The sequence below is a fragment of the Schistocerca serialis genome, unplaced genomic scaffold (genome assembly GCF_023864345.2).
Source record: "Schistocerca serialis cubense isolate TAMUIC-IGC-003099 unplaced genomic scaffold, iqSchSeri2.2 HiC_scaffold_1257, whole genome shotgun sequence".
Lineage (NCBI taxonomy): Eukaryota > Metazoa > Arthropoda > Insecta > Orthoptera > Acrididae > Schistocerca > Schistocerca serialis.
Window position 1 is genome coordinate 123,870 of NW_026047466.1, and position 25,193 is coordinate 149,062.

General features: G+C 50.0%; 43 non-coding genes across 43 annotated transcripts; all 43 read left to right on the forward strand.

Annotated features, from left to right (window-relative positions):
- The first annotated feature begins 440 nt into the window (after window positions 1–440).
- Window positions 441–512, forward strand: Trnat-cgu (transfer RNA threonine (anticodon CGU)). Its single transcript has one exon. It is a non-coding gene; the product is annotated as a tRNA-Thr (tRNA).
- A 333-nt stretch (window positions 513–845) lies between these two features.
- Trnan-guu (transfer RNA asparagine (anticodon GUU)) lies at window positions 846–919 on the forward strand. The gene has a single exon. It is a non-coding gene; the product is annotated as a tRNA-Asn (tRNA).
- A 689-nt stretch (window positions 920–1,608) lies between these two features.
- Trnat-cgu (transfer RNA threonine (anticodon CGU)) lies at window positions 1,609–1,680 on the forward strand. The gene has a single exon. It is a non-coding gene; the product is annotated as a tRNA-Thr (tRNA).
- Window positions 1,681–2,013: 333 nt separating this feature from the next.
- Trnan-guu (transfer RNA asparagine (anticodon GUU)) lies at window positions 2,014–2,087 on the forward strand. The gene has a single exon. It is a non-coding gene; the product is annotated as a tRNA-Asn (tRNA).
- Window positions 2,088–2,776: 689 nt separating this feature from the next.
- On the forward strand, window positions 2,777–2,848 carry Trnat-cgu (transfer RNA threonine (anticodon CGU)). Its single transcript has one exon. It is a non-coding gene; the product is annotated as a tRNA-Thr (tRNA).
- A 333-nt stretch (window positions 2,849–3,181) lies between these two features.
- Trnan-guu (transfer RNA asparagine (anticodon GUU)) lies at window positions 3,182–3,255 on the forward strand. The gene has a single exon. It is a non-coding gene; the product is annotated as a tRNA-Asn (tRNA).
- Window positions 3,256–3,944: 689 nt separating this feature from the next.
- On the forward strand, window positions 3,945–4,016 carry Trnat-cgu (transfer RNA threonine (anticodon CGU)). The gene has a single exon. It is a non-coding gene; the product is annotated as a tRNA-Thr (tRNA).
- Window positions 4,017–4,349: 333 nt separating this feature from the next.
- Trnan-guu (transfer RNA asparagine (anticodon GUU)) lies at window positions 4,350–4,423 on the forward strand. Its single transcript has one exon. It is a non-coding gene; the product is annotated as a tRNA-Asn (tRNA).
- Window positions 4,424–5,112: 689 nt separating this feature from the next.
- On the forward strand, window positions 5,113–5,184 carry Trnat-cgu (transfer RNA threonine (anticodon CGU)). Its single transcript has one exon. It is a non-coding gene; the product is annotated as a tRNA-Thr (tRNA).
- A 333-nt stretch (window positions 5,185–5,517) lies between these two features.
- On the forward strand, window positions 5,518–5,591 carry Trnan-guu (transfer RNA asparagine (anticodon GUU)). The gene has a single exon. It is a non-coding gene; the product is annotated as a tRNA-Asn (tRNA).
- Window positions 5,592–6,280: 689 nt separating this feature from the next.
- Window positions 6,281–6,352, forward strand: Trnat-cgu (transfer RNA threonine (anticodon CGU)). Its single transcript has one exon. It is a non-coding gene; the product is annotated as a tRNA-Thr (tRNA).
- Window positions 6,353–6,685: 333 nt separating this feature from the next.
- On the forward strand, window positions 6,686–6,759 carry Trnan-guu (transfer RNA asparagine (anticodon GUU)). The gene has a single exon. It is a non-coding gene; the product is annotated as a tRNA-Asn (tRNA).
- Window positions 6,760–7,448: 689 nt separating this feature from the next.
- Window positions 7,449–7,520, forward strand: Trnat-cgu (transfer RNA threonine (anticodon CGU)). The gene has a single exon. It is a non-coding gene; the product is annotated as a tRNA-Thr (tRNA).
- Window positions 7,521–7,853: 333 nt separating this feature from the next.
- On the forward strand, window positions 7,854–7,927 carry Trnan-guu (transfer RNA asparagine (anticodon GUU)). Its single transcript has one exon. It is a non-coding gene; the product is annotated as a tRNA-Asn (tRNA).
- A 689-nt stretch (window positions 7,928–8,616) lies between these two features.
- Trnat-cgu (transfer RNA threonine (anticodon CGU)) lies at window positions 8,617–8,688 on the forward strand. The gene has a single exon. It is a non-coding gene; the product is annotated as a tRNA-Thr (tRNA).
- A 333-nt stretch (window positions 8,689–9,021) lies between these two features.
- On the forward strand, window positions 9,022–9,095 carry Trnan-guu (transfer RNA asparagine (anticodon GUU)). Its single transcript has one exon. It is a non-coding gene; the product is annotated as a tRNA-Asn (tRNA).
- A 689-nt stretch (window positions 9,096–9,784) lies between these two features.
- Trnat-cgu (transfer RNA threonine (anticodon CGU)) lies at window positions 9,785–9,856 on the forward strand. The gene has a single exon. It is a non-coding gene; the product is annotated as a tRNA-Thr (tRNA).
- Window positions 9,857–10,189: 333 nt separating this feature from the next.
- Window positions 10,190–10,263, forward strand: Trnan-guu (transfer RNA asparagine (anticodon GUU)). Its single transcript has one exon. It is a non-coding gene; the product is annotated as a tRNA-Asn (tRNA).
- A 689-nt stretch (window positions 10,264–10,952) lies between these two features.
- Trnat-cgu (transfer RNA threonine (anticodon CGU)) lies at window positions 10,953–11,024 on the forward strand. Its single transcript has one exon. It is a non-coding gene; the product is annotated as a tRNA-Thr (tRNA).
- A 333-nt stretch (window positions 11,025–11,357) lies between these two features.
- Window positions 11,358–11,431, forward strand: Trnan-guu (transfer RNA asparagine (anticodon GUU)). The gene has a single exon. It is a non-coding gene; the product is annotated as a tRNA-Asn (tRNA).
- Window positions 11,432–12,120: 689 nt separating this feature from the next.
- On the forward strand, window positions 12,121–12,192 carry Trnat-cgu (transfer RNA threonine (anticodon CGU)). Its single transcript has one exon. It is a non-coding gene; the product is annotated as a tRNA-Thr (tRNA).
- A 333-nt stretch (window positions 12,193–12,525) lies between these two features.
- Trnan-guu (transfer RNA asparagine (anticodon GUU)) lies at window positions 12,526–12,599 on the forward strand. The gene has a single exon. It is a non-coding gene; the product is annotated as a tRNA-Asn (tRNA).
- Window positions 12,600–13,288: 689 nt separating this feature from the next.
- Trnat-cgu (transfer RNA threonine (anticodon CGU)) lies at window positions 13,289–13,360 on the forward strand. Its single transcript has one exon. It is a non-coding gene; the product is annotated as a tRNA-Thr (tRNA).
- Window positions 13,361–13,693: 333 nt separating this feature from the next.
- On the forward strand, window positions 13,694–13,767 carry Trnan-guu (transfer RNA asparagine (anticodon GUU)). Its single transcript has one exon. It is a non-coding gene; the product is annotated as a tRNA-Asn (tRNA).
- A 689-nt stretch (window positions 13,768–14,456) lies between these two features.
- Trnat-cgu (transfer RNA threonine (anticodon CGU)) lies at window positions 14,457–14,528 on the forward strand. Its single transcript has one exon. It is a non-coding gene; the product is annotated as a tRNA-Thr (tRNA).
- Window positions 14,529–14,861: 333 nt separating this feature from the next.
- On the forward strand, window positions 14,862–14,935 carry Trnan-guu (transfer RNA asparagine (anticodon GUU)). Its single transcript has one exon. It is a non-coding gene; the product is annotated as a tRNA-Asn (tRNA).
- Window positions 14,936–15,624: 689 nt separating this feature from the next.
- Trnat-cgu (transfer RNA threonine (anticodon CGU)) lies at window positions 15,625–15,696 on the forward strand. Its single transcript has one exon. It is a non-coding gene; the product is annotated as a tRNA-Thr (tRNA).
- Window positions 15,697–16,029: 333 nt separating this feature from the next.
- Window positions 16,030–16,103, forward strand: Trnan-guu (transfer RNA asparagine (anticodon GUU)). The gene has a single exon. It is a non-coding gene; the product is annotated as a tRNA-Asn (tRNA).
- A 689-nt stretch (window positions 16,104–16,792) lies between these two features.
- Window positions 16,793–16,864, forward strand: Trnat-cgu (transfer RNA threonine (anticodon CGU)). The gene has a single exon. It is a non-coding gene; the product is annotated as a tRNA-Thr (tRNA).
- A 333-nt stretch (window positions 16,865–17,197) lies between these two features.
- Window positions 17,198–17,271, forward strand: Trnan-guu (transfer RNA asparagine (anticodon GUU)). The gene has a single exon. It is a non-coding gene; the product is annotated as a tRNA-Asn (tRNA).
- Window positions 17,272–17,960: 689 nt separating this feature from the next.
- Trnat-cgu (transfer RNA threonine (anticodon CGU)) lies at window positions 17,961–18,032 on the forward strand. The gene has a single exon. It is a non-coding gene; the product is annotated as a tRNA-Thr (tRNA).
- A 333-nt stretch (window positions 18,033–18,365) lies between these two features.
- On the forward strand, window positions 18,366–18,439 carry Trnan-guu (transfer RNA asparagine (anticodon GUU)). Its single transcript has one exon. It is a non-coding gene; the product is annotated as a tRNA-Asn (tRNA).
- A 689-nt stretch (window positions 18,440–19,128) lies between these two features.
- Window positions 19,129–19,200, forward strand: Trnat-cgu (transfer RNA threonine (anticodon CGU)). Its single transcript has one exon. It is a non-coding gene; the product is annotated as a tRNA-Thr (tRNA).
- Window positions 19,201–19,533: 333 nt separating this feature from the next.
- Window positions 19,534–19,607, forward strand: Trnan-guu (transfer RNA asparagine (anticodon GUU)). Its single transcript has one exon. It is a non-coding gene; the product is annotated as a tRNA-Asn (tRNA).
- A 689-nt stretch (window positions 19,608–20,296) lies between these two features.
- On the forward strand, window positions 20,297–20,368 carry Trnat-cgu (transfer RNA threonine (anticodon CGU)). The gene has a single exon. It is a non-coding gene; the product is annotated as a tRNA-Thr (tRNA).
- Window positions 20,369–20,701: 333 nt separating this feature from the next.
- On the forward strand, window positions 20,702–20,775 carry Trnan-guu (transfer RNA asparagine (anticodon GUU)). Its single transcript has one exon. It is a non-coding gene; the product is annotated as a tRNA-Asn (tRNA).
- Window positions 20,776–21,464: 689 nt separating this feature from the next.
- Trnat-cgu (transfer RNA threonine (anticodon CGU)) lies at window positions 21,465–21,536 on the forward strand. The gene has a single exon. It is a non-coding gene; the product is annotated as a tRNA-Thr (tRNA).
- A 333-nt stretch (window positions 21,537–21,869) lies between these two features.
- Window positions 21,870–21,943, forward strand: Trnan-guu (transfer RNA asparagine (anticodon GUU)). Its single transcript has one exon. It is a non-coding gene; the product is annotated as a tRNA-Asn (tRNA).
- Window positions 21,944–22,632: 689 nt separating this feature from the next.
- Window positions 22,633–22,704, forward strand: Trnat-cgu (transfer RNA threonine (anticodon CGU)). Its single transcript has one exon. It is a non-coding gene; the product is annotated as a tRNA-Thr (tRNA).
- Window positions 22,705–23,037: 333 nt separating this feature from the next.
- On the forward strand, window positions 23,038–23,111 carry Trnan-guu (transfer RNA asparagine (anticodon GUU)). The gene has a single exon. It is a non-coding gene; the product is annotated as a tRNA-Asn (tRNA).
- A 689-nt stretch (window positions 23,112–23,800) lies between these two features.
- Trnat-cgu (transfer RNA threonine (anticodon CGU)) lies at window positions 23,801–23,872 on the forward strand. Its single transcript has one exon. It is a non-coding gene; the product is annotated as a tRNA-Thr (tRNA).
- A 333-nt stretch (window positions 23,873–24,205) lies between these two features.
- On the forward strand, window positions 24,206–24,279 carry Trnan-guu (transfer RNA asparagine (anticodon GUU)). Its single transcript has one exon. It is a non-coding gene; the product is annotated as a tRNA-Asn (tRNA).
- Window positions 24,280–24,968: 689 nt separating this feature from the next.
- On the forward strand, window positions 24,969–25,040 carry Trnat-cgu (transfer RNA threonine (anticodon CGU)). The gene has a single exon. It is a non-coding gene; the product is annotated as a tRNA-Thr (tRNA).
- The last annotated feature ends 153 nt before the right edge of the window (window positions 25,041–25,193 follow it).

A 25,193-nucleotide genomic window follows, 5' to 3' on the forward strand; every position in this document is an offset into this window, starting at 1 on the left:
TATACGTCGCGAGTGCCATATGACAGGGCCTGTCTCTCGATGTCGATTTGTATTTGGTGTGTCTTAAGTGTCGGTCTGCAGTAGGCCGCTGTTGGCCGAGCGACGTGCAGTCGCCTTACATGAAGCCCCATGGGCAACGCCAGTGCCACTGTGGACAACAGCGCACTGTAGCCAGAGAGAGGAGCCGAAAGGCGCATTTCGCAGTCGAGCCACGCTATCCCACAAGCTGTGCACTAGGTCAGGATTGTGCAGACCGCAAACTTTTGGTGGGCCGACGCTCGTCGTCGATCGTAAGGGCGAAACATTCAAGAGATTTGGAAAACGGCAATGTGGACACCCCCAGCAGCAGCTGTGTGCCAAATCCGATATCTGGTCGAGGGCTGCAAGATTCAGTATGATGAAGTAACAATTTGGGGATAGCTCACAAACGCTAAGCTGCCGCCTTATTAGCTCAGTGGTAGAGCACTGGTCTCGTAAACCAGGGGTCGTGAGTTCGAACCTCACAGAAGGCATTTATTTTTTAAACCTTCCTGCAAGGAGCGGAGCTATCTCGAGCAGCATCTAACACATGGCAGTACACTGAATGAAAGGGATGTTCTACAACCTATGACAAGTATTCTACTGGCCTCAGAGGTTTTCTGAATGCATAGGCAGAACATTGGTTTGTATGCATTTTGTAGTATAATGTCATGCTTGGCGATGTCATTCGTTTACGAGCCTCGCTACAGTGTGCATGCACGTTATCCATGTGAAGAGGCGTAAGCAAATGCTACCATTCTGCGAGATTCCTGCAGAAGGTATACGAATTGCGTTGATATACAGAGCACAAGGGAGCGAAAGTCAAGGCCTCCGTGGCGCAATCGGCTAGCGCGTTCGGCTGTTAACCGAAAGGTTGGTGGTTCGAGCCCACCCGGGGGCGAAATCGTTCTAACCGGCACCGAGGTGAGGACATACGTGAACTTTGTTAGAGATACACAGCTAGTGTGACAATTTGGCTGCGTTTGAGTGATGCCACAGAGCCTTATACACATTCAGCCAAGTGACACTGTAGGTAAAAACATGGCCCTACACAGACGTTCTGCTGTTTTCCTTTTTATTCGTCATGTGTGACACTGCAGTAGAGGGACGCCCGCTACAAAAGACGTATTCTTTACATTCAATTTCAGCATACACGTCGCGAGTGCCATATGACAGGGCCTGTCTCTCGATGTCGATTTGTATTTGGTGTGTCTTAAGTGTCGGTCTGCAGTAGGCCGCTGTTGGCCGAGCGACGTGCAGTCGCCTTACATGAAGCCCCATGGGCAACGCCAGTGCCACTGTGGACAACAGCGCACTGTAGCCAGAGAGAGGAGCCGAAAGGCGCATTTCGCAGTCGAGCCACGCTATCCCACAAGCTGTGCACTAGGTCAGGATTGTGCAGACCGCAAACTTTTGGTGGGCCGACGCTCGTCGTCGATCGTAAGGGCGAAACATTCAAGAGATTTGGAAAACGGCAATGTGGACACCCCCAGCAGCAGCTGTGTGCCAAATCCGATATCTGGTCGAGGGCTGCAAGATTCAGTATGACGAAGTAACAATTTGGGGATAGCTCACAAACGCTAAGATGCCGCCTTCTTAGCTCAGTGGTAGAGCACTGGTCTCGTAAACCAGGGGTCGTGAGTTCGAACCTCACAGAAGGCATTCATTTCTTAAACCTTCCTGCAAGGAGCGGAGCTATCTCGAGCAGCATTTAACACATGGCAGTACACTGAATGAAAGGGATGTTCTACAACCTATGACAAGTATTCTACTGGCCTCAGAGGTTTTCTGAATGCATAGGCAGAACATTGGTTTGTATGCATTTTGTAGTATAATGTCATGCTTGGCGATGTCATTCGTTTACGAGCCTCGCTACAGTGTGCATGCACGTTATCCATGTGAAGAGGCGTAAGCAAATGCTACCATTCTGCGAGATTGCTGCAGAAGGTATACGAATTGCGTTGATATACAGAGCACAAGGGAGCCAAAGTGAAGGCCTCCGTGGCGCAATCGGCTAGCGCGTTCGGCTGTTAACCGAAAGGTTGGTGGTTCGAGCCCACCCGGGGGCGAAATCGTTTTAACCGGCACCGAGGTGAGGACATACGTCAACTTTGTTAGAGATACACAGCTAGTGTGACAATTTGGCTGCGTTTGAGTGATGCCACAGAGCCTTATACACATTCAGCCAAGTGACACTGTAGGTAAAAACATGGCCCTACACAGACGTTCTGCTGTTTTCCTTTTTATTCGTCATGTGTGACACTGCAGTAGAGGGACGCCCGCTACAAAAGACGTATTCTTTACATTCAATTTCAGCATATACGTCGCGAGTGCCATATGACAGGGCCTGTCTCTCGATGTCGATTTGTATTTGGTGTGTCTTAAGTGTCGGTCTGCAGTAGGCCGCTGTTGGCCGAGCGACGTGCAGTCGCCTTACATGAAGCCCCATGGGCAACGCCAGTGCCACTGTGGACAACAGCGCACTGTAGCCAGAGAGAGGAGCCGAAAGGCGCATTTCGCAGTCGAGCCACGCTATCCCACAAGCTGTGCACTAGGTCAGGATTGTGCAGACCGCAAACTTTTGGTGGGCCGACGCTCGTCGTCGATCGTAAGGGCGAAACATTCAAGAGATTTGGAAAACGGCAATGTGGACACCCCCAGCAGCAGCTGTGTGCCAAATCCGATATCTGGTCGAGGGCTGCAAGATTCAGTATGACGAAGTAACAATTTGGGGATAGCTCACAAACGCTAAGATGCCGCCTTCTTAGCTCAGTGGTAGAGCACTGGTCTCGTAAACCAGGGGTCGTGAGTTCGAACCTCACAGAAGGCATTCATTTCTTAAACCTTCCTGCAAGGAGCGGAGCTATCTCGAGCAGCATTTAACACATGGCAGTACACTGAATGAAAGGGATGTTCTACAACCTATGACAAGTATTCTACTGGCCTCAGAGGTTTTCTGAATGCATAGGCAGAACATTGGTTTGTATGCATTTTGTAGTATAATGTCATGCTTGGCGATGTCATTCGTTTACGAGCCTCGCTACAGTGTGCATGCACGTTATCCATGTGAAGAGGCGTAAGCAAATGCTACCATTCTGCGAGATTGCTGCAGAAGGTATACGAATTGCGTTGATATACAGAGCACAAGGGAGCCAAAGTGAAGGCCTCCGTGGCGCAATCGGCTAGCGCGTTCGGCTGTTAACCGAAAGGTTGGTGGTTCGAGCCCACCCGGGGGCGAAATCGTTTTAACCGGCACCGAGGTGAGGACATACGTCAACTTTGTTAGAGATACACAGCTAGTGTGACAATTTGGCTGCGTTTGAGTGATGCCACAGAGCCTTATACACATTCAGCCAAGTGACACTGTAGGTAAAAACATGGCCCTACACAGACGTTCTGCTGTTTTCCTTTTTATTCGTCATGTGTGACACTGCAGTAGAGGGACGCCCGCTACAAAAGACGTATTCTTTACATTCAATTTCAGCATATACGTCGCGAGTGCCATATGACAGGGCCTGTCTCTCGATGTCGATTTGTATTTGGTGTGTCTTAAGTGTCGGTCTGCAGTAGGCCGCTGTTGGCCGAGCGACGTGCAGTCGCCTTACATGAAGCCCCATGGGCAACGCCAGTGCCACTGTGGACAACAGCGCACTGTAGCCAGAGAGAGGAGCCGAAAGGCGCATTTCGCAGTCGAGCCACGCTATCCCACAAGCTGTGCACTAGGTCAGGATTGTGCAGACCGCAAACTTTTGGTGGGCCGACGCTCGTCGTCGATCGTAAGGGCGAAACATTCAAGAGATTTGGAAAACGGCAATGTGGACACCCCCAGCAGCAGCTGTGTGCCAAATCCGATATCTGGTCGAGGGCTGCAAGATTCAGTATGATGAAGTAACAATTTGGGGATAGCTCACAAACGCTAAGCTGCCGCCTTATTAGCTCAGTGGTAGAGCACTGGTCTCGTAAACCAGGGGTCGTGAGTTCGAACCTCACAGAAGGCATTTATTTTTTAAACCTTCCTGCAAGGAGCGGAGCTATCTCGAGCAGCATCTAACACATGGCAGTACACTGAATGAAAGGGATGTTCTACAACCTATGACAAGTATTCTACTGGCCTCAGAGGTTTTCTGAATGCATAGGCAGAACATTGGTTTGTATGCATTTTGTAGTATAATGTCATGCTTGGCGATGTCATTCGTTTACGAGCCTCGCTACAGTGTGCATGCACGTTATCCATGTGAAGAGGCGTAAGCAAATGCTACCATTCTGCGAGATTCCTGCAGAAGGTATACGAATTGCGTTGATATACAGAGCACAAGGGAGCGAAAGTCAAGGCCTCCGTGGCGCAATCGGCTAGCGCGTTCGGCTGTTAACCGAAAGGTTGGTGGTTCGAGCCCACCCGGCGGCGAAATCGTTCTAACCGGCACCGAGGTGAGGACATACGTCAACTTTGTTAGAGATACACAGCTAGTGTGACAATTTGGCTGCGTTTGAGTGATGCCACAGAGCCTTATACACATTCAGCCAAGTGACACTGTAGGTAAAAACATGGCCCTACACAGACGTTCTGCTGTTTTCCTTTTTATTCGTCATGTGTGACACTGCAGTAGAGGGACGCCCGCTACAAAAGACGTATTCTTTACATTCAATTTCAGCATACACGTCGCGAGTGCCATATGACAGGGCCTGTCTCTCGATGTCGATTTGTATTTGGTGTGTCTTAAGTGTCGGTCTGCAGTAGGCCGCTGTTGGCCGAGCGACGTGCAGTCGCCTTACATGAAGCCCCATGGGCAACGCCAGTGCCACTGTGGACAACAGCGCACTGTAGCCAGAGAGAGGAGCCGAAAGGCGCATTTCGCAGTCGAGCCACGCTATCCCACAAGCTGTGCACTAGGTCAGGATTGTGCAGACCGCAAACTTTTGGTGGGCCGACGCTCGTCGTCGATCGTAAGGGCGAAACATTCAAGAGATTTGGAAAACGGCAATGTGGACACCCCCAGCAGCAGCTGTGTGCCAAATCCGATATCTGGTCGAGGGCTGCAAGATTCAGTATGACGAAGTAACAATTTGGGGATAGCTCACAAACGCTAAGATGCCGCCTTCTTAGCTCAGTGGTAGAGCACTGGTCTCGTAAACCAGGGGTCGTGAGTTCGAACCTCACAGAAGGCATTCATTTCTTAAACCTTCCTGCAAGGAGCGGAGCTATCTCGAGCAGCATTTAACACATGGCAGTACACTGAATGAAAGGGATGTTCTACAACCTATGACAAGTATTCTACTGGCCTCAGAGGTTTTCTGAATGCATAGGCAGAACATTGGTTTGTATGCATTTTGTAGTATAATGTCATGCTTGGCGATGTCATTCGTTTACGAGCCTCGCTACAGTGTGCATGCACGTTATCCATGTGAAGAGGCGTAAGCAAATGCTACCATTCTGCGAGATTGCTGCAGAAGGTATACGAATTGCGTTGATATACAGAGCACAAGGGAGCCAAAGTGAAGGCCTCCGTGGCGCAATCGGCTAGCGCGTTCGGCTGTTAACCGAAAGGTTGGTGGTTCGAGCCCACCCGGGGGCGAAATCGTTTTAACCGGCACCGAGGTGAGGACATACGTCAACTTTGTTAGAGATACACAGCTAGTGTGACAATTTGGCTGCGTTTGAGTGATGCCACAGAGCCTTATACACATTCAGCCAAGTGACACTGTAGGTAAAAACATGGCCCTACACAGACGTTCTGCTGTTTTCCTTTTTATTCGTCATGTGTGACACTGCAGTAGAGGGACGCCCGCTACAAAAGACGTATTCTTTACATTCAATTTCAGCATATACGTCGCGAGTGCCATATGACAGGGCCTGTCTCTCGATGTCGATTTGTATTTGGTGTGTCTTAAGTGTCGGTCTGCAGTAGGCCGCTGTTGGCCGAGCGACGTGCAGTCGCCTTACATGAAGCCCCATGGGCAACGCCAGTGCCACTGTGGACAACAGCGCACTGTAGCCAGAGAGAGGAGCCGAAAGGCGCATTTCGCAGTCGAGCCACGCTATCCCACAAGCTGTGCACTAGGTCAGGATTGTGCAGACCGCAAACTTTTGGTGGGCCGACGCTCGTCGTCGATCGTAAGGGCGAAACATTCAAGAGATTTGGAAAACGGCAATGTGGACACCCCCAGCAGCAGCTGTGTGCCAAATCCGATATCTGGTCGAGGGCTGCAAGATTCAGTATGACGAAGTAACAATTTGGGGATAGCTCACAAACGCTAAGATGCCGCCTTCTTAGCTCAGTGGTAGAGCACTGGTCTCGTAAACCAGGGGTCGTGAGTTCGAACCTCACAGAAGGCATTCATTTCTTAAACCTTCCTGCAAGGAGCGGAGCTATCTCGAGCAGCATTTAACACATGGCAGTACACTGAATGAAAGGGATGTTCTACAACCTATGACAAGTATTCTACTGGCCTCAGAGGTTTTCTGAATGCATAGGCAGAACATTGGTTTGTATGCATTTTGTAGTATAATGTCATGCTTGGCGATGTCATTCGTTTACGAGCCTCGCTACAGTGTGCATGCACGTTATCCATGTGAAGAGGCGTAAGCAAATGCTACCATTCTGCGAGATTGCTGCAGAAGGTATACGAATTGCGTTGATATACAGAGCACAAGGGAGCCAAAGTGAAGGCCTCCGTGGCGCAATCGGCTAGCGCGTTCGGCTGTTAACCGAAAGGTTGGTGGTTCGAGCCCACCCGGGGGCGAAATCGTTTTAACCGGCACCGAGGTGAGGACATACGTCAACTTTGTTAGAGATACACAGCTAGTGTGACAATTTGGCTGCGTTTGAGTGATGCCACAGAGCCTTATACACATTCAGCCAAGTGACACTGTAGGTAAAAACATGGCCCTACACAGACGTTCTGCTGTTTTCCTTTTTATTCGTCATGTGTGACACTGCAGTAGAGGGACGCCCGCTACAAAAGACGTATTCTTTACATTCAATTTCAGCATACACGTCGCGAGTGCCATATGACAGGGCCTGTCTCTCGATGTCGATTTGTATTTGGTGTGTCTTAAGTGTCGGTCTGCAGTAGGCCGCTGTTGGCCGAGCGACGTGCAGTCGCCTTACATGAAGCCCCATGGGCAACGCCAGTGCCACTGTGGACAACAGCGCACTGTAGCCAGAGAGAGGAGCCGAAAGGCGCATTTCGCAGTCGAGCCACGCTATCCCACAAGCTGTGCACTAGGTCAGGATTGTGCAGACCGCAAACTTTTGGTGGGCCGACGCTCGTCGTCGATCGTAAGGGCGAAACATTCAAGAGATTTGGAAAACGGCAATGTGGACACCCCCAGCAGCAGCTGTGTGCCAAATCCGATATCTGGTCGAGGGCTGCAAGATTCAGTATGACGAAGTAACAATTTGGGGATAGCTCACAAACGCTAAGATGCCGCCTTCTTAGCTCAGTGGTAGAGCACTGGTCTCGTAAACCAGGGGTCGTGAGTTCGAACCTCACAGAAGGCATTCATTTCTTAAACCTTCCTGCAAGGAGCGGAGCTATCTCGAGCAGCATTTAACACATGGCAGTACACTGAATGAAAGGGATGTTCTACAACCTATGACAAGTATTCTACTGGCCTCAGAGGTTTTCTGAATGCATAGGCAGAACATTGGTTTGTATGCATTTTGTAGTATAATGTCATGCTTGGCGATGTCATTCGTTTACGAGCCTCGCTACAGTGTGCATGCACGTTATCCATGTGAAGAGGCGTAAGCAAATGCTACCATTCTGCGAGATTGCTGCAGAAGGTATACGAATTGCGTTGATATACAGAGCACAAGGGAGCCAAAGTGAAGGCCTCCGTGGCGCAATCGGCTAGCGCGTTCGGCTGTTAACCGAAAGGTTGGTGGTTCGAGCCCACCCGGGGGCGAAATCGTTTTAACCGGCACCGAGGTGAGGACATACGTCAACTTTGTTAGAGATACACAGCTAGTGTGACAATTTGGCTGCGTTTGAGTGATGCCACAGAGCCTTATACACATTCAGCCAAGTGACACTGTAGGTAAAAACATGGCCCTACACAGACGTTCTGCTGTTTTCCTTTTTATTCGTCATGTGTGACACTGCAGTAGAGGGACGCCCGCTACAAAAGACGTATTCTTTACATTCAATTTCAGCATATACGTCGCGAGTGCCATATGACAGGGCCTGTCTCTCGATGTCGATTTGTATTTGGTGTGTCTTAAGTGTCGGTCTGCAGTAGGCCGCTGTTGGCCGAGCGACGTGCAGTCGCCTTACATGAAGCCCCATGGGCAACGCCAGTGCCACTGTGGACAACAGCGCACTGTAGCCAGAGAGAGGAGCCGAAAGGCGCATTTCGCAGTCGAGCCACGCTATCCCACAAGCTGTGCACTAGGTCAGGATTGTGCAGACCGCAAACTTTTGGTGGGCCGACGCTCGTCGTCGATCGTAAGGGCGAAACATTCAAGAGATTTGGAAAACGGCAATGTGGACACCCCCAGCAGCAGCTGTGTGCCAAATCCGATATCTGGTCGAGGGCTGCAAGATTCAGTATGACGAAGTAACAATTTGGGGATAGCTCACAAACGCTAAGATGCCGCCTTCTTAGCTCAGTGGTAGAGCACTGGTCTCGTAAACCAGGGGTCGTGAGTTCGAACCTCACAGAAGGCATTCATTTCTTAAACCTTCCTGCAAGGAGCGGAGCTATCTCGAGCAGCATTTAACACATGGCAGTACACTGAATGAAAGGGATGTTCTACAACCTATGACAAGTATTCTACTGGCCTCAGAGGTTTTCTGAATGCATAGGCAGAACATTGGTTTGTATGCATTTTGTAGTATAATGTCATGCTTGGCGATGTCATTCGTTTACGAGCCTCGCTACAGTGTGCATGCACGTTATCCATGTGAAGAGGCGTAAGCAAATGCTACCATTCTGCGAGATTGCTGCAGAAGGTATACGAATTGCGTTGATATACAGAGCACAAGGGAGCCAAAGTGAAGGCCTCCGTGGCGCAATCGGCTAGCGCGTTCGGCTGTTAACCGAAAGGTTGGTGGTTCGAGCCCACCCGGGGGCGAAATCGTTTTAACCGGCACCGAGGTGAGGACATACGTCAACTTTGTTAGAGATACACAGCTAGTGTGACAATTTGGCTGCGTTTGAGTGATGCCACAGAGCCTTATACACATTCAGCCAAGTGACACTGTAGGTAAAAACATGGCCCTACACAGACGTTCTGCTGTTTTCCTTTTTATTCGTCATGTGTGACACTGCAGTAGAGGGACGCCCGCTACAAAAGACGTATTCTTTACATTCAATTTCAGCATATACGTCGCGAGTGCCATATGACAGGGCCTGTCTCTCGATGTCGATTTGTATTTGGTGTGTCTTAAGTGTCGGTCTGCAGTAGGCCGCTGTTGGCCGAGCGACGTGCAGTCGCCTTACATGAAGCCCCATGGGCAACGCCAGTGCCACTGTGGACAACAGCGCACTGTAGCCAGAGAGAGGAGCCGAAAGGCGCATTTCGCAGTCGAGCCACGCTATCCCACAAGCTGTGCACTAGGTCAGGATTGTGCAGACCGCAAACTTTTGGTGGGCCGACGCTCGTCGTCGATCGTAAGGGCGAAACATTCAAGAGATTTGGAAAACGGCAATGTGGACACCCCCAGCAGCAGCTGTGTGCCAAATCCGATATCTGGTCGAGGGCTGCAAGATTCAGTATGACGAAGTAACAATTTGGGGATAGCTCACAAACGCTAAGATGCCGCCTTCTTAGCTCAGTGGTAGAGCACTGGTCTCGTAAACCAGGGGTCGTGAGTTCGAACCTCACAGAAGGCATTCATTTCTTAAACCTTCCTGCAAGGAGCGGAGCTATCTCGAGCAGCATTTAACACATGGCAGTACACTGAATGAAAGGGATGTTCTACAACCTATGACAAGTATTCTACTGGCCTCAGAGGTTTTCTGAATGCATAGGCAGAACATTGGTTTGTATGCATTTTGTAGTATAATGTCATGCTTGGCGATGTCATTCGTTTACGAGCCTCGCTACAGTGTGCATGCACGTTATCCATGTGAAGAGGCGTAAGCAAATGCTACCATTCTGCGAGATTGCTGCAGAAGGTATACGAATTGCGTTGATATACAGAGCACAAGGGAGCCAAAGTGAAGGCCTCCGTGGCGCAATCGGCTAGCGCGTTCGGCTGTTAACCGAAAGGTTGGTGGTTCGAGCCCACCCGGGGGCGAAATCGTTTTAACCGGCACCGAGGTGAGGACATACGTCAACTTTGTTAGAGATACACAGCTAGTGTGACAATTTGGCTGCGTTTGAGTGATGCCACAGAGCCTTATACACATTCAGCCAAGTGACACTGTAGGTAAAAACATGGCCCTACACAGACGTTCTGCTGTTTTCCTTTTTATTCGTCATGTGTGACACTGCAGTAGAGGGACGCCCGCTACAAAAGACGTATTCTTTACATTCAATTTCAGCATATACGTCGCGAGTGCCATATGACAGGGCCTGTCTCTCGATGTCGATTTGTATTTGGTGTGTCTTAAGTGTCGGTCTGCAGTAGGCCGCTGTTGGCCGAGCGACGTGCAGTCGCCTTACATGAAGCCCCATGGGCAACGCCAGTGCCACTGTGGACAACAGCGCACTGTAGCCAGAGAGAGGAGCCGAAAGGCGCATTTCGCAGTCGAGCCACGCTATCCCACAAGCTGTGCACTAGGTCAGGATTGTGCAGACCGCAAACTTTTGGTGGGCCGACGCTCGTCGTCGATCGTAAGGGCGAAACATTCAAGAGATTTGGAAAACGGCAATGTGGACACCCCCAGCAGCAGCTGTGTGCCAAATCCGATATCTGGTCGAGGGCTGCAAGATTCAGTATGACGAAGTAACAATTTGGGGATAGCTCACAAACGCTAAGATGCCGCCTTCTTAGCTCAGTGGTAGAGCACTGGTCTCGTAAACCAGGGGTCGTGAGTTCGAACCTCACAGAAGGCATTCATTTCTTAAACCTTCCTGCAAGGAGCGGAGCTATCTCGAGCAGCATTTAACACATGGCAGTACACTGAATGAAAGGGATGTTCTACAACCTATGACAAGTATTCTACTGGCCTCAGAGGTTTTCTGAATGCATAGGCAGAACATTGGTTTGTATGCATTTTGTAGTATAATGTCATGCTTGGCGATGTCATTCGTTTACGAGCCTCGCTACAGTGTGCATGCACGTTATCCATGTGAAGAGGCGTAAGCAAATGCTACCATTCTGCGAGATTGCTGCAGAAGGTATACGAATTGCGTTGATATACAGAGCACAAGGGAGCCAAAGTGAAGGCCTCCGTGGCGCAATCGGCTAGCGCGTTCGGCTGTTAGCCGAAAGGTTGGTGGTTCGAGCCCACCCGGGGGCGAAATCGTTTTAACCGGCACCGAGGTGAGGACATACGTCAACTTTGTTAGAGATACACAGCTAGTGTGACAATTTGGCTGCGTTTGAGTGATGCCACAGAGCCTTATACACATTCAGCCAAGTGACACTGTAGGTAAAAACATGGCCCTACACAGACGTTCTGCTGTTTTCCTTTTTATTCGTCATGTGTGACACTGCAGTAGAGGGACGCCCGCTACAAAAGACGTATTCTTTACATTCAATTTCAGCATATACGTCGCGAGTGCCATATGACAGGGCCTGTCTCTCGATGTCGATTTGTATTTGGTGTGTCTTAAGTGTCGGTCTGCAGTAGGCCGCTGTTGGCCGAGCGACGTGCAGTCGCCTTACATGAAGCCCCATGGGCAACGCCAGTGCCACTGTGGACAACAGCGCACTGTAGCCAGAGAGAGGAGCCGAAAGGCGCATTTCGCAGTCGAGCCACGCTATCCCACAAGCTGTGCACTAGGTCAGGATTGTGCAGACCGCAAACTTTTGGTGGGCCGACGCTCGTCGTCGATCGTAAGGGCGAAACATTCAAGAGATTTGGAAAACGGCAATGTGGACACCCCCAGCAGCAGCTGTGTGCCAAATCCGATATCTGGTCGAGGGCTGCAAGATTCAGTATGACGAAGTAACAATTTGGGGATAGCTCACAAACGCTAAGATGCCGCCTTCTTAGCTCAGTGGTAGAGCACTGGTCTCGTAAACCAGGGGTCGTGAGTTCGAACCTCACAGAAGGCATTCATTTCTTAAACCTTCCTGCAAGGAGCGGAGCTATCTCGAGCAGCATTTAACACATGGCAGTACACTGAATGAAAGGGATGTTCTACAACCTATGACAAGTATTCTACTGGCCTCAGAGGTTTTCTGAATGCATAGGCAGAACATTGGTTTGTATGCATTTTGTAGTATAATGTCATGCTTGGCGATGTCATTCGTTTACGAGCCTCGCTACAGTGTGCATGCACGTTATCCATGTGAAGAGGCGTAAGCAAATGCTACCATTCTGCGAGATTGCTGCAGAAGGTATACGAATTGCGTTGATATACAGAGCACAAGGGAGCCAAAGTGAAGGCCTCCGTGGCGCAATCGGCTAGCGCGTTCGGCTGTTAACCGAAAGGTTGGTGGTTCGAGCCCACCCGGGGGCGAAATCGTTTTAACCGGCACCGAGGTGAGGACATACGTCAACTTTGTTAGAGATACACAGCTAGTGTGACAATTTGGCTGCGTTTGAGTGATGCCACAGAGCCTTATACACATTCAGCCAAGTGACACTGTAGGTAAAAACATGGCCCTACACAGACGTTCTGCTGTTTTCCTTTTTATTCGTCATGTGTGACACTGCAGTAGAGGGACGCCCGCTACAAAAGACGTATTCTTTACATTCAATTTCAGCATATACGTCGCGAGTGCCATATGACAGGGCCTGTCTCTCGATGTCGATTTGTATTTGGTGTGTCTTAAGTGTCGGTCTGCAGTAGGCCGCTGTTGGCCGAGCGACGTGCAGTCGCCTTACATGAAGCCCCATGGGCAACGCCAGTGCCACTGTGGACAACAGCGCACTGTAGCCAGAGAGAGGAGCCGAAAGGCGCATTTCGCAGTCGAGCCACGCTATCCCACAAGCTGTGCACTAGGTCAGGATTGTGCAGACCGCAAACTTTTGGTGGGCCGACGCTCGTCGTCGATCGTAAGGGCGAAACATTCAAGAGATTTGGAAAACGGCAATGTGGACACCCCCAGCAGCAGCTGTGTGCCAAATCCGATATCTGGTCGAGGGCTGCAAGATTCAGTATGACGAAGTAACAATTTGGGGATAGCTCACAAACGCTAAGATGCCGCCTTCTTAGCTCAGTGGTAGAGCACTGGTCTCGTAAACCAGGGGTCGTGAGTTCGAACCTCACAGAAGGCATTCATTTCTTAAACCTTCCTGCAAGGAGCGGAGCTATCTCGAGCAGCATTTAACACATGGCAGTACACTGAATGAAAGGGATGTTCTACAACCTATGACAAGTATTCTACTGGCCTCAGAGGTTTTCTGAATGCATAGGCAGAACATTGGTTTGTATGCATTTTGTAGTATAATGTCATGCTTGGCGATGTCATTCGTTTACGAGCCTCGCTACAGTGTGCATGCACGTTATCCATGTGAAGAGGCGTAAGCAAATGCTACCATTCTGCGAGATTGCTGCAGAAGGTATACGAATTGCGTTGATATACAGAGCACAAGGGAGCCAAAGTGAAGGCCTCCGTGGCGCAATCGGCTAGCGCGTTCGGCTGTTAACCGAAAGGTTGGTGGTTCGAGCCCACCCGGGGGCGAAATCGTTTTAACCGGCACCGAGGTGAGGACATACGTCAACTTTGTTAGAGATACACAGCTAGTGTGACAATTTGGCTGCGTTTGAGTGATGCCACAGAGCCTTATACACATTCAGCCAAGTGACACTGTAGGTAAAAACATGGCCCTACACAGACGTTCTGCTGTTTTCCTTTTTATTCGTCATGTGTGACACTGCAGTAGAGGGACGCCCGCTACAAAAGACGTATTCTTTACATTCAATTTCAGCATATACGTCGCGAGTGCCATATGACAGGGCCTGTCTCTCGATGTCGATTTGTATTTGGTGTGTCTTAAGTGTCGGTCTGCAGTAGGCCGCTGTTGGCCGAGCGACGTGCAGTCGCCTTACATGAAGCCCCATGGGCAACGCCAGTGCCACTGTGGACAACAGCGCACTGTAGCCAGAGAGAGGAGCCGAAAGGCGCATTTCGCAGTCGAGCCACGCTATCCCACAAGCTGTGCACTAGGTCAGGATTGTGCAGACCGCAAACTTTTGGTGGGCCGACGCTCGTCGTCGATCGTAAGGGCGAAACATTCAAGAGATTTGGAAAACGGCAATGTGGACACCCCCAGCAGCAGCTGTGTGCCAAATCCGATATCTGGTCGAGGGCTGCAAGATTCAGTATGACGAAGTAACAATTTGGGGATAGCTCACAAACGCTAAGATGCCGCCTTCTTAGCTCAGTGGTAGAGCACTGGTCTCGTAAACCAGGGGTCGTGAGTTCGAACCTCACAGAAGGCATTCATTTCTTAAACCTTCCTGCAAGGAGCGGAGCTATCTCGAGCAGCATTTAACACATGGCAGTACACTGAATGAAAGGGATGTTCTACAACCTATGACAAGTATTCTACTGGCCTCAGAGGTTTTCTGAATGCATAGGCAGAACATTGGTTTGTATGCATTTTGTAGTATAATGTCATGCTTGGCGATGTCATTCGTTTACGAGCCTCGCTACAGTGTGCATGCACGTTATCCATGTGAAGAGGCGTAAGCAAATGCTACCATTCTGCGAGATTGCTGCAGAAGGTATACGAATTGCGTTGATATACAGAGCACAAGGGAGCCAAAGTGAAGGCCTCCGTGGCGCAATCGGCTAGCGCGTTCGGCTGTTAACCGAAAGGTTGGTGGTTCGAGCCCACCCGGGGGCGAAATCGTTTTAACCGGCACCGAGGTGAGGACATACGTCAACTTTGTTAGAGATACACAGCTAGTGTGACAATTTGGCTGCGTTTGAGTGATGCCACAGAGCCTTATACACATTCAGCCAAGTGACACTGTAGGTAAAAACATGGCCCTACACAGACGTTCTGCTGTTTTCCTTTTTATTCGTCATGTGTGACACTGCAGTAGAGGGACGCCCGCTACAAAAGACGTATTCTTTACATTCAATTTCAGCATACACGTCGCGAGTGCCATATGACAGGGCCTGTCTCTCGATGTCGATTTGTATTTGGTGTGTCTTAAGTGTCGGTCTGCAGTAGGCCGCTGTTGGCCGAGCGACGTGCAGTCGCCTTACATGAAGCCCCATGGGCAACGCCAGTGCCACTGTGGACAACAGCGCACTGTAGCCAGAGAGAGGAGCCGAAAGGCGCATTTCGCAGTCGAGCCACGCTATCCCACAAGCTGTGCACTAGGTCAGGATTGTGCAGACCGCAAACTTTTGGTGGGCCGACGCTCGTCGTCGATCGTAAGGGCGAAACATTCAAGAGATTTGGAAAACGGCAATGTGGACACCCCCAGCAGCAGCTGTGTGCCAAATCCGATATCTGGTCGAGGGCTGCAAGATTCAGTATGACGAAGTAACAATTTGGGGATAGCTCACAAACGCTAAGATGCCGCCTTCTTAGCTCAGTGGTAGAGCACTGGTCTCGTAAACCAGGGGTCGTGAGTTCGAACCTCACAGAAGGCATTCATTTCTTAAACCTTCCTGCAAGGAGCGGAGCTATCTCGAGCAGCATTTAACACATGGCAGTACACTGAATGAAAGGGATGTTCTACAACCTATGACAAGTATTCTACTGGCCTCAGAGGTTTTCTGAATGCATAGGCAGAACATTGGTTTGTATGCATTTTGTAGTATAATGTCATGCTTGGCGATGTCATTCGTTTACGAGCCTCGCTACAGTGTGCATGCACGTTATCCATGTGAAGAGGCGTAAGCAAATGCTACCATTCTGCGAGATTGCTGCAGAAGGTATACGAATTGCGTTGATATACAGAGCACAAGGGAGCCAAAGTGAAGGCCTCCGTGGCGCAATCGGCTAGCGCGTTCGGCTGTTAACCGAAAGGTTGGTGGTTCGAGCCCACCTGGGGGCGAAATCGTTTTAACCGGCACCGAGGTGAGGACATACGTGAACTTTGTTAGAGATACACAGCTAGTGTGACAATTTGGCTGCGTTTGAGTGATGCCACAGAGCCTTATACACATTCAGCCAAGTGACACTGTAGGTAAAAACATGGCCCTACACAGACGTTCTGCTGTTTTCCTTTTTATTCGTCATGTGTGACACTGCAGTAGAGGGACGCCCGCTACAAAAGACGTATTCTTTACATTCAATTTCAGCATATACGTCGCGAGTGCCATATGACAGGGCCTGTCTCTCGATGTCGATTTGTATTTGGTGTGTCTTAAGTGTCGGTCTGCAGTAGGCCGCTGTTGGCCGAGCGACGTGCAGTCGCCTTACATGAAGCCCCATGGGCAACGCCAGTGCCACTGTGGACAACAGCGCACTGTAGCCAGAGAGAGGAGCCGAAAGGCGCATTTCGCAGTCGAGCCACGCTATCCCACAAGCTGTGCACTAGGTCAGGATTGTGCAGACCGCAAACTTTTGGTGGGCCGACGCTCGTCGTCGATCGTAAGGGCGAAACATTCAAGAGATTTGGAAAACGGCAATGTGGACACCCCCAGCAGCAGCTGTGTGCCAAATCCGATATCTGGTCGAGGGCTGCAAGATTCAGTATGACGAAGTAACAATTTGGGGATAGCTCACAAACGCTAAGATGCCGCCTTCTTAGCTCAGTGGTAGAGCACTGGTCTCGTAAACCAGGGGTCGTGAGTTCGAACCTCACAGAAGGCATTCATTTCTTAAACCTTCCTGCAAGGAGCGGAGCTATCTCGAGCAGCATTTAACACATGGCAGTACACTGAATGAAAGGGATGTTCTACAACCTATGACAAGTATTCTACTGGCCTCAGAGGTTTTCTGAATGCATAGGCAGAACATTGGTTTGTATGCATTTTGTAGTATAATGTCATGCTTGGCGATGTCATTCGTTTACGAGCCTCGCTACAGTGTGCATGCACGTTATCCATGTGAAGAGGCGTAAGCAAATGCTACCATTCTGCGAGATTGCTGCAGAAGGTATACGAATTGCGTTGATATACAGAGCACAAGGGAGCCAAAGTGAAGGCCTCCGTGGCGCAATCGGCTAGCGCGTTCGGCTGTTAACCGAAAGGTTGGTGGTTCGAGCCCACCCGGGGGCGAAATCGTTTTAACCGGCACCGAGGTGAGGACATACGTCAACTTTGTTAGAGATACACAGCTAGTGTGACAATTTGGCTGCGTTTGAGTGATGCCACAGAGCCTTATACACATTCAGCCAAGTGACACTGTAGGTAAAAACATGGCCCTACACAGACGTTCTGCTGTTTTCCTTTTTATTCGTCATGTGTGACACTGCAGTAGAGGGACGCCCGCTACAAAAGACGTATTCTTTACATTCAATTTCAGCATATACGTCGCGAGTGCCATATGACAGGGCCTGTCTCTCGATGTCGATTTGTATTTGGTGTGTCTTAAGTGTCGGTCTGCAGTAGGCCGCTGTTGGCCGAGCGACGTGCAGTCGCCTTACATGAAGCCCCATGGGCAACGCCAGTGCCACTGTGGACAACAGCGCACTGTAGCCAGAGAGAGGAGCCGAAAGGCGCATTTCGCAGTCGAGCCACGCTATCCCACAAGCTGTGCACTAGGTCAGGATTGTGCAGACCGCAAACTTTTGGTGGGCCGACGCTCGTCGTCGATCGTAAGGGCGAAACATTCAAGAGATTTGGAAAACGGCAATGTGGACACCCCCAGCAGCAGCTGTGTGCCAAATCCGATATCTGGTCGAGGGCTGCAAGATTCAGTATGATGAAGTAACAATTTGGGGATAGCTCACAAACGCTAAGCTGCCGCCTTATTAGCTCAGTGGTAGAGCACTGGTCTCGTAAACCAGGGGTCGTGAGTTCGAACCTCACAGAAGGCATTTATTTTTTAAACCTTCCTGCAAGGAGCGGAGCTATCTCGAGCAGCATCTAACACATGGCAGTACACTGAATGAAAGGGATGTTCTACAACCTATGACAAGTATTCTACTGGCCTCAGAGGTTTTCTGAATGCATAGGCAGAACATTGGTTTGTATGCATTTTGTAGTATAATGTCATGCTTGGCGATGTCATTCGTTTACGAGCCTCGCTACAGTGTGCATGCACGTTATCCATGTGAAGAGGCGTAAGCAAATGCTACCATTCTGCGAGATTCCTGCAGAAGGTATACGAATTGCGTTGATATACAGAGCACAAGGGAGCGAAAGTCAAGGCCTCCGTGGCGCAATCGGCTAGCGCGTTCGGCTGTTAACCGAAAGGTTGGTGGTTCGAGCCCACCCGGGGGCGAAATCGTTCTAACCGGCACCGAGGTGAGGACATACGTGAACTTTGTTAGAGATACACAGCTAGTGTGACAATTTGGCTGCGTTTGAGTGATGCCACAGAGCCTTATACACATTCAGCCAAGTGACACTGTAGGTAAAAACATGGCCCTACACAGACGTTCTGCTGTTTTCCTTTTTATTCGTCATGTGTGACACTGCAGTAGAGGGACGCCCGCTACAAAAGACGTATTCTTTACATTCAATTTCAGCATACACGTCGCGAGTGCCATATGACAGGGCCTGTCTCTCGATGTCGATTTGTATTTGGTGTGTCTTAAGTGTCGGTCTGCAGTAGGCCGCTGTTGGCCGAGCGACGTGCAGTCGCCTTACATGAAGCCCCATGGGCAACGCCAGTGCCACTGTGGACAACAGCGCACTGTAGCCAGAGAGAGGAGCCGAAAGGCGCATTTCGCAGTCGAGCCACGCTATCCCACAAGCTGTGCACTAGGTCAGGATTGTGCAGACCGCAAACTTTTGGTGGGCCGACGCTCGTCGTCGATCGTAAGGGCGAAACATTCAAGAGATTTGGAAAACGGCAATGTGGACACCCCCAGCAGCAGCTGTGTGCCAAATCCGATATCTGGTCGAGGGCTGCAAGATTCAGTATGACGAAGTAACAATTTGGGGATAGCTCACAAACGCTAAGATGCCGCCTTCTTAGCTCAGTGGTAGAGCACTGGTCTCGTAAACCAGGGGTCGTGAGTTCGAACCTCACAGAAGGCATTCATTTCTTAAACCTTCCTGCAAGGAGCGGAGCTATCTCGAGCAGCATTTAACACATGGCAGTACACTGAATGAAAGGGATGTTCTACAACCTATGACAAGTATTCTACTGGCCTCAGAGGTTTTCTGAATGCATAGGCAGAACATTGGTTTGTATGCATTTTGTAGTATAATGTCATGCTTGGCGATGTCATTCGTTTACGAGCCTCGCTACAGTGTGCATGCACGTTATCCATGTGAAGAGGCGTAAGCAAATGCTACCATTCTGCGAGATTGCTGCAGAAGGTATACGAATTGCGTTGATATACAGAGCACAAGGGAGCCAAAGTGAAGGCCTCCGTGGCGCAATCGGCTAGCGCGTTCGGCTGTTAACCGAAAGGTTGGTGGTTCGAGCCCACCCGGGGGCGAAATCGTTTTAACCGGCACCGAGGTGAGGACATACGTCAACTTTGTTAGAGATACACAGCTAGTGTGACAATTTGGCTGCGTTTGAGTGATGCCACAGAGCCTTATACACATTCAGCCAAGTGACACTGTAGGTAAAAACATGGCCCTACACAGACGTTCTGCTGTTTTCCTTTTTATTCGTCATGTGTGACACTGCAGTAGAGGGACGCCCGCTACAAAAGACGTATTCTTTACATTCAATTTCAGCATATACGTCGCGAGTGCCATATGACAGGGCCTGTCTCTCGATGTCGATTTGTATTTGGTGTGTCTTAAGTGTCGGTCTGCAGTAGGCCGCTGTTGGCCGAGCGACGTGCAGTCGCCTTACATGAAGCCCCATGGGCAACGCCAGTGCCACTGTGGACAACAGCGCACTGTAGCCAGAGAGAGGAGCCGAAAGGCGCATTTCGCAGTCGAGCCACGCTATCCCACAAGCTGTGCACTAGGTCAGGATTGTGCAGACCGCAAACTTTTGGTGGGCCGACGCTCGTCGTCGATCGTAAGGGCGAAACATTCAAGAGATTTGGAAAACGGCAATGTGGACACCCCCAGCAGCAGCTGTGTGCCAAATCCGATATCTGGTCGAGGGCTGCAAGATTCAGTATGATGAAGTAACAATTTGGGGATAGCTCACAAACGCTAAGCTGCCGCCTTATTAGCTCAGTGGTAGAGCACTGGTCTCGTAAACCAGGGGTCGTGAGTTCGAACCTCACAGAAGGCATTTATTTTTTAAACCTTCCTGCAAGGAGCGGAGCTATCTCGAGCAGCATCTAACACATGGCAGTACACTGAATGAAAGGGATGTTCTACAACCTATGACAAGTATTCTACTGGCCTCAGAGGTTTTCTGAATGCATAGGCAGAACATTGGTTTGTATGCATTTTGTAGTATAATGTCATGCTTGGCGATGTCATTCGTTTACGAGCCTCGCTACAGTGTGCATGCACGTTATCCATGTGAAGAGGCGTAAGCAAATGCTACCATTCTGCGAGATTCCTGCAGAAGGTATACGAATTGCGTTGATATACAGAGCACAAGGGAGCGAAAGTCAAGGCCTCCGTGGCGCAATCGGCTAGCGCGTTCGGCTGTTAACCGAAAGGTTGGTGGTTCGAGCCCACCCGGGGGCGAAATCGTTCTAACCGGCACCGAGGTGAGGACATACGTCAACTTTGTTAGAGATACACAGCTAGTGTGACAATTTGGCTGCGTTTGAGTGATGCCACAGAGCCTTATACACATTCAGCCAAGTGACACTGTAGGTAAAAACATGGCCCTACACAGACGTTCTGCTGTTTTCCTTTTTATTCGTCATGTGTGACACTGCAGTAGAGGGACGCCCGCTACAAAAGACGTATTCTTTACATTCAATTTCAGCATACACGTCGCGAGTGCCATATGACAGGGCCTGTCTCTCGATGTCGATTTGTATTTGGTGTGTCTTAAGTGTCGGTCTGCAGTAGGCCGCTGTTGGCCGAGCGACGTGCAGTCGCCTTACATGAAGCCCCATGGGCAACGCCAGTGCCACTGTGGACAACAGCGCACTGTAGCCAGAGAGAGGAGCCGAAAGGCGCATTTCGCAGTCGAGCCACGCTATCCCACAAGCTGTGCACTAGGTCAGGATTGTGCAGACCGCAAACTTTTGGTGGGCCGACGCTCGTCGTCGATCGTAAGGGCGAAACATTCAAGAGATTTGGAAAACGGCAATGTGGACACCCCCAGCAGCAGCTGTGTGCCAAATCCGATATCTGGTCGAGGGCTGCAAGATTCAGTATGACGAAGTAACAATTTGGGGATAGCTCACAAACGCTAAGATGCCGCCTTCTTAGCTCAGTGGTAGAGCACTGGTCTCGTAAACCAGGGGTCGTGAGTTCGAACCTCACAGAAGGCATTCATTTCTTAAACCTTCCTGCAAGGAGCGGAGCTATCTCGAGCAGCATTTAACACATGGCAGTACACTGAATGAAAGGGATGTTCTACAACCTATGACAAGTATTCTACTGGCCTCAGAGGTTTTCTGAATGCATAGGCAGAACATTGGTTTGTATGCATTTTGTAGTATAATGTCATGCTTGGCGATGTCATTCGTTTACGAGCCTCGCTACAGTGTGCATGCACGTTATCCATGTGAAGAGGCGTAAGCAAATGCTACCATTCTGCGAGATTCCTGCAGAAGGTATACGAATTGCGTTGATATACAGAGCACAAGGGAGCCAAAGTGAAGGCCTCCGTGGCGCAATCGGCTAGCGCGTTCGGCTGTTAACCGAAAGGTTGGTGGTTCGAGCCCACCCGGGGGCGAAATCATTTTAACCGGCACCGAGGTGAGGACATACGTCAACTTTGTTAGAGATACACAGCTAGTGTGACAATTTGGCTGCGTTTGAGTGATGCCACAGAGCCTTATACACATTCAGCCAAGTGACACTGTAGGTAAAAACATGGCCCTACACAGACGTTCTGCTGTTTTCCTTTTTATTCGTCATGTGTGACACTGCAGTAGAGGGACGCCCGCTACAAAAGACGTATTCTTTACATTCAATTTCAGCATATACGTCGCGAGTGCCATATGACAGGGCCTGTCTCTCGATGTCGATTTGTATTTGGTGTGTCTTAAGTGTCGGTCTGCAGTAGGCCGCTGTTGGCCGAGCGACGTGCAGTCGCCTTACATGAAGCCCCATGGGCAACGACAGTGCCACTGTGGACAACAGCGCACTGTAGCCAGAGAGAGGAGCCGAAAGGCGCATTTCGCAGTCGAGCCACGCTATCCCACAAGCTGTGCACTAGGTCAGGATTGTGCAGACCGCAAACTTTTGGTGGGCCGACGCTCGTCGTCGATCGTAAGGGCGAAACATTCAAGAGATTTGGAAAACGGCAATGTGGACACCCCCAGCAGCAGCTGTGTGCCAAATTCGATATCTGGTCGAGGGCTGCAAGATTCAGTATGATGAAGTAACAATTTGGGGATAGCTCACAAACGCTAAGCTGCCGCCTTATTAGCTCAGTGGTAGAGCACTGGTCTCGTAAACCAGGGGTCGTGAGTTCGAACCTCACAGAAGGCATTTATTTTTTAAACCTTCCTGCAAGGAGCGGAGCTATCTCGAGCAGCATCTAACACATGGCAGTACACTGAATGAAAGGGATGTTCTACAACCTATGACAAGTATTCTACTGGCCTCAGAGGTTTTCTGAATGCATAGGCAGAACATTGGTTTGTATGCATTTTGTAGTATAATGTCATGCTTGGCGATGTCATTCGTTTACGAGCCTCGCTACAGTGTGCATGCACGTTATCCATGTGAAGAGGCGTAAGCAAATGCTACCATTCTGCGAGATTCCTGCAGAAGGTATACGAATTGCGTTGATATACAGAGCACAAGGGAGCCAAAGTGAAGGCCTCCGTGGCGCAATCGGCTAGCGCGTTCGGCTGTTAACCGAAAGGTTGGTGGTTCGAGCCCACCCGGGGGCAAAATCGTTTTAACCGGCACCGAGGTGAGGACATACGTCAACTTTGTTAGAGATACACAGCTAGTGTGACAATTTGGCTGCGTTTGAGTGATGCCACAGAGCCTTATACACATTCAGCCAAGTGACACTGTAGGTAAAAACATGGCCCTACACAGACGTTCTGCTGTTTTCCTTTTTATTCGTCATGTGTGACACTGCAGTAGAGGGACGCCCGCTACAAAAGACGTATTCTTTACATTCAATTTCAGCATATACGTCGCGAGTGCCATATGACAGGGCCTGTCTCTCGATGTCGATTTGTATTTGGTGTGTCTTAAGTGTCGGTCTGCAGTAGGCCGCTGTTGGCCGAGCGACGTGCAGTCGCCTTACATGAAGCCCCATGGGCAACGACAGTGCCACTGTGGACAACAGCGCACTGTAGCCAGAGAGAGGAGCCGAAAGGCGCATTTCGCAGTCGAGCCACGCTATCCCACAAGCTGTGCACTAGGTCAGGATTGTGCAGACCGCAAACTTTTGGTGGGCCGACGCTCGTCGTCGATCGTAAGGGCGAAACATTCAAGAGATTTGGAAAACGGCAATGTGGACACCCCCAGCAGCAGCTGTGTGCCAAATTCGATATCTGGTCGAGGGCTGCAAGATTCAGTATGATGAAGTAACAATTTGGGGATAGCTCACAAACGCTAAGCTGCCGCCTTATTAGCTCAGTGGTAGAGCACTGGTCTCGTAAACCAGGGGTCGTGAGTTCGAACCTCACAGAAGGCATTTATTTTTTAAACCTTCCTGCAAGGAGCGGAGCTATCTCGAGCAGCATCTAACACATGGCAGTACACTGAATGAAAGGGATGTTCTACAACCTATGACAAGTATTCTACTGGCCTCAGAGGTTTTCTGAATGCATAGGCAGAACATTGGTTTGTATGCATTTTGTAGTATAATGTCATGCTTGGCGATGTCATTCGTTTACGAGCCTCGCTACAGTGTGCATGCACGTTATCCATGTGAAGAGGCGTAAGCAAATGCTACCATTCTGCGAGATTCCTGCAGAAGGTATACGAATTGCGTTGATATACAGAGCACAAGGGAGCCAAAGTGAAGGCCTCCGTGGCGCAATCGGCTAGCGCGTTCGGCTGTTAACCGAAAGGTTGGTGGTTCGAGCCCACCCGGGGGCAAAATCGTTTTAACCGGCACCGAGGTGAGGACATACGTCAACTTTGTTAGAGATACACAGCTAGTGTGACAATTTGGCTGCGTTTGAGTGATGCCACAGAGCCTTATACACATTCAGCCAAGTGACACTGTAGGTAAAAACATGGCCCTACACAGACGTTCTGCTGTTTTCCTTTTTATTCGTCATGTGTGACACTGCAGTAGAGGGACGCCCGCTACAAAAGACGTATTCTTTACATTCAATTTCAGCATATACGTCGCGAGTGCCATATGACAGGGCCTGTCTCTCGATGTCGATTTGTATTTGGTGTGTCTTAAGTGTCGGTCTGCAGTAGGCCGCTGTTGGCCGAGCGACGTGCAGTCGCCTTACATGAAGCCCCATGGGCAACGACAGTGCCACTGTGGACAACAGCGCACTGTAGCCAGAGAGAGGAGCCGAAAGGCGCATTTCGCAGTCGAGCCACGCTATCCCACAAGCTGTGCACTAGGTCAGGATTGTGCAGACCGCAAACTTTTGGTGGGCCGACGCTCGTCGTCGATCGTAAGGGCGAAACATTCAAGAGATTTGGAAAACGGCAATGTGGACACCCCCAGCAGCAGCTGTGTGCCAAATTCGATATCTGGTCGAGGGCTGCAAGATTCAGTATGATGAAGTAACAATTTGGGGATAGCTCACAAACGCTAAGCTGCCGCCTTATTAGCTCAGTGGTAGAGCACTGGTCTCGTAAACCAGGGGTCGTGAGTTCGAACCTCACAGAAGGCATTTATTTTTTAAACCTTCCTGCAAGGAGCGGAGCTATCTCGAGCAGCATCTAACACATGGCAGTACACTGAATGAAAGGGATGTTCTACAACCTATGACAAGTATTCTACTGGCCTCAGAGGTTTTCTGAATGCATAGGCAGAACATTGGTTT